The 6998-nt window shown below is 40.1% G+C and overlaps 1 long non-coding RNA gene across 1 annotated transcript; it reads left to right on the forward strand.

Annotated features, from left to right (window-relative positions):
- The first annotated feature begins 1799 nt into the window (after positions 1-1799).
- LOC103165373 lies at positions 1800-6656 on the forward strand. Its single transcript, XR_484531.2, has 3 exons — positions 1800-1882; positions 6088-6255; positions 6489-6656. It is a non-coding gene; the product is annotated as an uncharacterized LOC103165373 (long non-coding RNA).
- The last annotated feature ends 342 nt before the right edge of the window (positions 6657-6998 follow it).

A 6998-nucleotide genomic window follows, 5' to 3' on the forward strand; every position in this document is an offset into this window, starting at 1 on the left:
GTCAGCAATAAACAATTCTGAGAGTCAGTCAACTGAATTGCTCTCACAGAGCTAGCTTTGCTTTCCTTTAGGTTGCAAAAATGCCTGCTCCTAGTTTTTTATGCCTCAATTTTTTCATCAAAATCTTAATCAGGAGATTTATATTTATATACAATCATGGAGTCAGTGGAGGTGGGGAGCGAGGGAATGGAAAAAAAGATCCCAACAAGCACAACCTCGTGCCAGCCAAGGGGGAGAGACTCCCATGGGGCCAGTTGTGACACCCAAATCAGGGCCACCTCCCTCTGTGCATCAATGCCTCCCCCTGAGACCCTCCAGTCTAGTTCTGGGTATCCCATCAGTTGGCAGTGGTCCTCTAGATTTGGACATTAGCAGGCTGTCCTATGAGCTGACTTTGGGGTCAGCAAATATAGGAGCAGTGAATAGCCTGGACCTGGTGAGGAGTTTCTCCATGTGAGATATTGGCATCAGGGGGCAGCACCAATAGTAATTAATCAGTGGTATTTATTGAGTGCTTACTGTGTGCAGAGTACTTTACTAAGTGCTTGGAGAAGTAGAATACAGTAGAGTTGGTAGATGCAATCCTACCCACAAGGAACTTAGAGTCTATAATAGAAGTAGTAGTAATAATAATATTTATTACGTACTTACTGTGCGTGGAGCACTGTACTAAACTTTAAGTTCCGGAAAAGGACACACAGGTGGGTGTTGGAAACAGTTCTAGTCCCTCAGGGGGTTCACAATCTACCAGAACCCAACACATGGACAGCCCTGGAAAGATCCTAGTTTCCTGACCAGAAGAGTCCAGTGGGGTTCCCTTATCTGCCTAGAGGTTTGAGGGGGTTATTTTTTTTTGTTTCTCTATGGTTTTTATTAAGCACTTACTGTATGTCAAATGCTGTTCTAAGCCGGAGATGAATTAGGTTGGACACAGTTTCTGTTCCCCATGGGGCTCACAGTTTAAGTAGGACAGGGAAAGGGCCGAAATCTATGGAAGCTATTGAAGTGATTGTGTAAGCCAGCAAAGTAATCAATGGACTTTATGGAGCTACTTTCGAGAAAAAGAGATTTTGATCAATTGAGTTTGAGACACCTGGGATTTGGTGGAAAAGCAAGAAAGAGACTGTTGAATTTACAGGTAATTGGCTGTGGAAACAATGACACCAAAGCAGTTAGGTGATATGCTGCATCGTGTGTTAGAAAAGTTCATGTCAAGATTAAAGTACCTTTCTTCTGAAAGGCTCCAGGAGTTCCAAGACTCATGATTGTCATTTCCCACAATGCTTTTGGAGAGTTGAGAAGAAGAGAAGAATTTAGGAGTAGGATCATCTAGAAGCGAGAATGCCAATTTTATACACTTGTCCTATCTGAGCAGGTCTAGTACTCACCACACTCTGGCACCAAGTACCAAAAAGTAAGAGAAATGGAGGGCAGAGCCTGCCAACCCCAGATATGAGTAGCTGGCCTGGAAGCACCACTGTGGGTTGAAACCTGGCTTTCCTGTTTGAATACTCAAAGAGTTTTTACATCTATTGTCTCAGGTTACCTCACAACATTGTGGCAAAATAGGGGGAGTTGGAATTATTATCTCCCTTTTACAGTTGGAGAAACAAAAGCCAAAAAGATTAACTTCTCCAGTGAATTAAAGTTGATCAAGACAAGAATTCGAGGTGGCTAGATCTCCAACTCCACCTCTTGCCTGCTCTGTGACCTAGGGCATGTCACCTGCTACTTTGTGCTTCAGTTTCTTCGCCTGTGAAATGGTGATAAAATACCTGTTTCTCTTCCCCTTAGATTGTGACCCCTATATGCAACAGGGACAATATCTGATCTGATTTTATTGTATCTACCCCAGCACATAACGTACAGTGTTGGGCGCAAGGTAAGTGATTCACAAATACCATTATTTTTCCAGCTCCAAATCACATTACATTCATTACTTGAGGGAATTGAAAAGAAATAGAAGACCCAAACCCATCTCTCAACTCCAGAAGTTGGTTTCTGACATGAAAGCAGGTGGTGAGAGGCTGGACATTTAAGGGAACTTTGTTCTGACAAAAAGATGGTAGAATATTTCAGAGGTTAAGCTCAACTCCCAAATAAATTTGCGGATTTATTTTGAAAGGGTATCAGGAAAAAAAATGAAAAGACTATATATGTAAAGAAATTTTAAAATTTCCAAGGTGGTTTTGATGCTTCCCTACAGATTTCAGTAAGGCTTTGATCAGTTAAATTCATCTGGACCTTGCGATAATACAAACTGCAAATATCAAGACCCAGTTCTGGCATTTTTTCTTTCCCCATCTCCAGAGTTCTTTACAGCCTTATCAGGCAGAGAGAAATGCCAGGGCGTGGGAAAGTTCCCTTTTTAAAAATATTAATTATCCCTGTTGTAAATATTTTTTGCCTATTATCATCTGAGGTAAGAATAGTATTCCTGTGCTTCAGAGATGTATTGCTCACACTCTTGAGACATTATCTAGTATCGCCTCTGGTTAAGCTTTCATGAAAGGGCTTATTTTCTATAGAGGAGAAAACTCAGTGAACATTACAACAAAGGCCTTGAATGTTATAGTTTAAAACCTGAAGGCAGCTCCACAAGTGATAAGAGAACTATGGCTTGAGAGAACATATTATTGAATCCTTCCTGCTCAACCAGCCTCATCACATATATAATTTGCTTTCTAACTGTCCATTATTCTTCTCAGGTAAGCAGAATGGACCTGAGGTGGTAGGGGTAGAGGAAGGAGAGACTAATTTAATACCTAAGTTTTGCAAGAGATAAAAAGGGAGAATCCTTTTGAAAGATAAAGGATGTGGGGGTGGGGAGTAGTGGAATTTTTTCTCTGGAAAGCCCTTGAAGTTTCATCAGAGGTATTAGGGCTGCAGGTCCTTAACTTGTTAATAATGATAATCATACTAATAATGATAACAATGATAATAATAATTGTATTTGTAAAGGGCTTATTATATGCCAAGCACTGTACTAAGTGCTGGGGTAGATAAAATATAGGCAGATTTGATGCAATCCCTGTTCTACATGGAGCTCACAGTCTTTGAGAGAGGGAGAACAGGTATTTTATCCCCATTTGACAGGTGAGGTAACTGAGGCACAGAAAAGTTAAGTGATTTGCCCATGATCACAGCACAGTGATGACTTCTCTAGTCATGGTTGGGACAATTAGGGCATCAGAGAGGTTTCTAGACGTTGTAGAGTGCTGAAGCCACTCTGTTCACTGTTAGATAATAGATGAGATGCCTGGTTTCAGGAAACCAGAACACATTAGCAAGCTCTCCAGGGGGAAGGAAAGTTACAAGAAGTTGCATACTAATCTGTATAGTAATGTTTAGTAACGAAAGACTGAATTGGCCAAACACTGCATAATTGTTTATTAATATTGTGGGTAACTAAAATCTGATGGGATATCAGAAAGTGAAGGCACCAGATCCAATGGCACTAGTTGCATATATATGCTGTAGTCTTTTTTAAATTGTATTTGTTAAGCATTTACTATGTGCCAAGTACTGTACTAAGCACTGAGATAGATAAAGGCAATCAGTTTGGATACAGTCCGTGTCCCACATGGACCTCACATTCTCAATCTTCATTTTACATCCTCCTGACTCCCAGGCTATGATCTATCCACTAAGCTGGTTTCATCTTTAGGCTAAGCTGCTTCTCTAGTAGCTCAATTGCTACAATTGACTATAAACTCTTTGAGGGCAGGGATCACTTCTACCAACTCTACTGTGTAGTACTCTCCTAAGTGCTTAGTTGAGTTGATCTGCAAGTAGTAAGCACTCAATAAATACCACTGAATGATTGATTGATTGAACCCCCCAAACACCCTCCCCACCCAACTAACACCCTCCCTGACCCCAACCCCCGACCTCTTGTAGTAATTTCTGGAGGCTACAATAGAAAACAAAATCAGAGCTATTGGAGTCAAGGGAGGGATAACAAACCTGTTTTAATACAGTTCCACCCAGTGAGAAGCATGGCTTGGATCCGTGCTAGACACATTATGAACATCTAGAACTCTGCCTCCAGTTCAGATTCCCTCTTCTTTTTTTTTTCTTTTCTGCTCCCTCTTAATTATTCATTGTTATTATTGTGGTACTTTTTAAGTGCTCATTATGTGTCAAGTGCTATTCTAAACACTGATGTAGATACAGATTAATCAAGTCCTACATAGGGTCACAATGTATCTAGGAGAGGGAACAGGAATTGAATCCCTATTTTACAGTTGAGGAAACTGAAGCCCAGAAAAGTTGAGCGACTTGCCTAAATTCACACAGCAGTCAAGTTGTGGAGTTGGGATTAAAACCCAAATCCTCTGACTCCCAGGCTCAGGCTCCTTCCACTAGGCCACATTGCCACCCTTCCTTGACCTTGCCTTTCCGTTCTCCCCCATTACTTGTTTCCTTGTTTCAAAAGCTCTGTCTGTTTTAGCTAAAGCTACCCAGCCTCCACCTCTTTGGGAATTCCCATCAGTCCCTGGTCCAGCCCTGGAAGGGCATGTCCTAGTGGAAAGAACATGAACCTGGGAGCCAGAGGACCTGGGTTCTAATCCCTGTTCTGCTGTGTGACCTTGGACAATTCACAACTTCTCTGCACCTCGGTTTCTCATCCATAAAATCCTCCCCTTCGATTGTGAGCCCTCTGTGGGACAGGGATCGTGTCCATTCTGATTCACTTAGAACAGTGCTTAGAACATAGCAAGCACTTAACAAATATAATTATTTTTATTATTATTATCTTGTATCTATCCCAGTGTTTAATACACCTACTATGCCTTTAACAAATACCATAATCATAATTATTATCATCCTTATTATTGGTGAGAAAATACCAGCAGCTTAAAGCCTTCTCCACTTTTAGAAAATTGGGAAGACTATGGGTTACTGCTATTACTGTTGTGACTGTTACCCTCTGAACTACCAGGAGCCTGAATCAATCAATCAACCAATCAATCAATCAGTGGTATTTATAGAGTGCTTACTGGGAGCAAAGCACTGTCCTAAATGCTTGAGGGAAAGTACAATATAACAGATTTGGCAAACACATTAGTTCACAGTCTGAAACTCTGCTCCTTTAGCCACAGTACGTTACTGTTCTTACTGTATTTAGTATTTGATCAGTGGTATGAATATATGTATGTATGTATGTATACACACTAACAGGGTGCGGCCCCTCTCAGGGTCGCACCTGGAGAGTTTCCAGTACTCAACCAGTCTTGGCTATGGGAGGTAGAGTCAGATAGAGGCATATCCATTCCATTCTAACTTGGGCAGTGGTTAGCGAGTGAAAGGTAAACTGCTACAAGTCAAAACTCACCTGTGCTAGGCAGCAGCATCATGGGAGAGAGTTGAGGGGGACTCAAGTTTACTGCCTGGAAGGAAGCAATGGTAAACCACTTCCATATTTTTACCAAGAAAACTCTATGGGTACACTACCAAAACGATTGCAGATGGAGGTGGGGTGTTCTGGGAGAGACGTGTCCATGGCATCAATACGGGTAGGAGATGACTCAACAACATAAGGCAAGACAACGGTGTGCAGAGTACTGTACTAAACACTTGAGGAAGAGTGCAATATAATAGAATTGGTAGACATTTTATTCTACAGTCTTAAACTCTGCTTTTTCAGCCAAAGTACCTTATTGTTTTTATCATATTTATCAATCAATTATTCAGTCAGTGGTATTTAATTAAATGCTAATGATGTCCAGAGCATTGTATAAGTACTTGAGGAAGAGTACAGTGTAACAGATTTGGTAGACATGTTGGTCTACAGTCTAAAATATTCTACCTCTTTAGCCACAGTACCTTATTATTCTTATTGTATTTATAAATGAATTAATGGTATTTATTAAGCACTTACTCTGTGCAAAGCACTGTATTAAACACTTAGGAGACTACAATATAACACAGTTGGTAGACATGTTTCCTGCGGATAATGAGCTTACAGTCTAGGGGACTAGCCTACAGTCTTTATTTTTGTCTGTCTTTTATGTTATTTTTTATTATTGTTTCATCGTTCTTTTTGTGTCTGTTGCTAACTTCTTCCCCCTCTTTTTATCTTAGATTGCAAGTACCTTGGGGGTCAAGGATCATGTCTAACTCTCAACCATGTATTTGCAAGAGTTGAAATGGATGGAAGCTGAAAGAAACAAACCCACATATCAGAAAGCAAAGAGACAAGGAGGAACATGGGCAGTTTGGGGAAGAGAAGCAGTTTGCCAAGATTATTTGGTAAAAATACCTCTCCCCTCTAGCTGGGCATTGTTCTATACCCTTTAGACATTTGACTGCATCTCACAATTTTTAGGACTTTAACATTTTAAGACTTTAACTAATCCATTCCATCATATTTATTGAGTGCTTACTGTGTGCAAACCACTATACTAAGCGGTTGGAAATTATAGTATAATTCATCAGAAGTGCCCATTCTACCAGACTAAGATTATTAAATTATTTTTTTCTAGATCAAACACTCTTCAGACATTAGAAATCCAAGCCAGTAGAAATTGAAGGTCAACATTTCATGAAGCAAGTGTCATAACAGGATAGAAATATTATGTTCTCTTTGTAGCTTGCTAAGTCTGTACATTTCATCAAAGGAATAAGTGCCTTTCTCACCAGCTATTAAAATAGTGCAGTATCCATATTTTTTAGTCTTTTTTTATTTAGAAAAACTCACTGTTTAGCACAGAAATATAATAATAATTATGGTATTTAAGTGCTTACTATGTGCCAGGCACTGTATTAAGTGTAATGGTGCCTTAGTTAGTGAAGTATGTAGTGGTCCACTTTTCTCACTGAAGACTCTCCCTGAATTCTCAAAGTGCGTAACTAACTAACCGTGGAATGTTTGCACAACAATGAGCTAGACCGTTCTTGAAGGGCAAATCTCTAAAGGTCAGGCTGTGAATAGAACCGTTGCTGGTTGAATATCATTCACTCACACATCTCACAGGGTTTTACACACATTAACT

The sequence above is a fragment of the Ornithorhynchus anatinus genome, chromosome 13 (genome assembly GCF_004115215.2).
Source record: "Ornithorhynchus anatinus isolate Pmale09 chromosome 13, mOrnAna1.pri.v4, whole genome shotgun sequence".
Lineage (NCBI taxonomy): Eukaryota > Metazoa > Chordata > Mammalia > Monotremata > Ornithorhynchidae > Ornithorhynchus > Ornithorhynchus anatinus.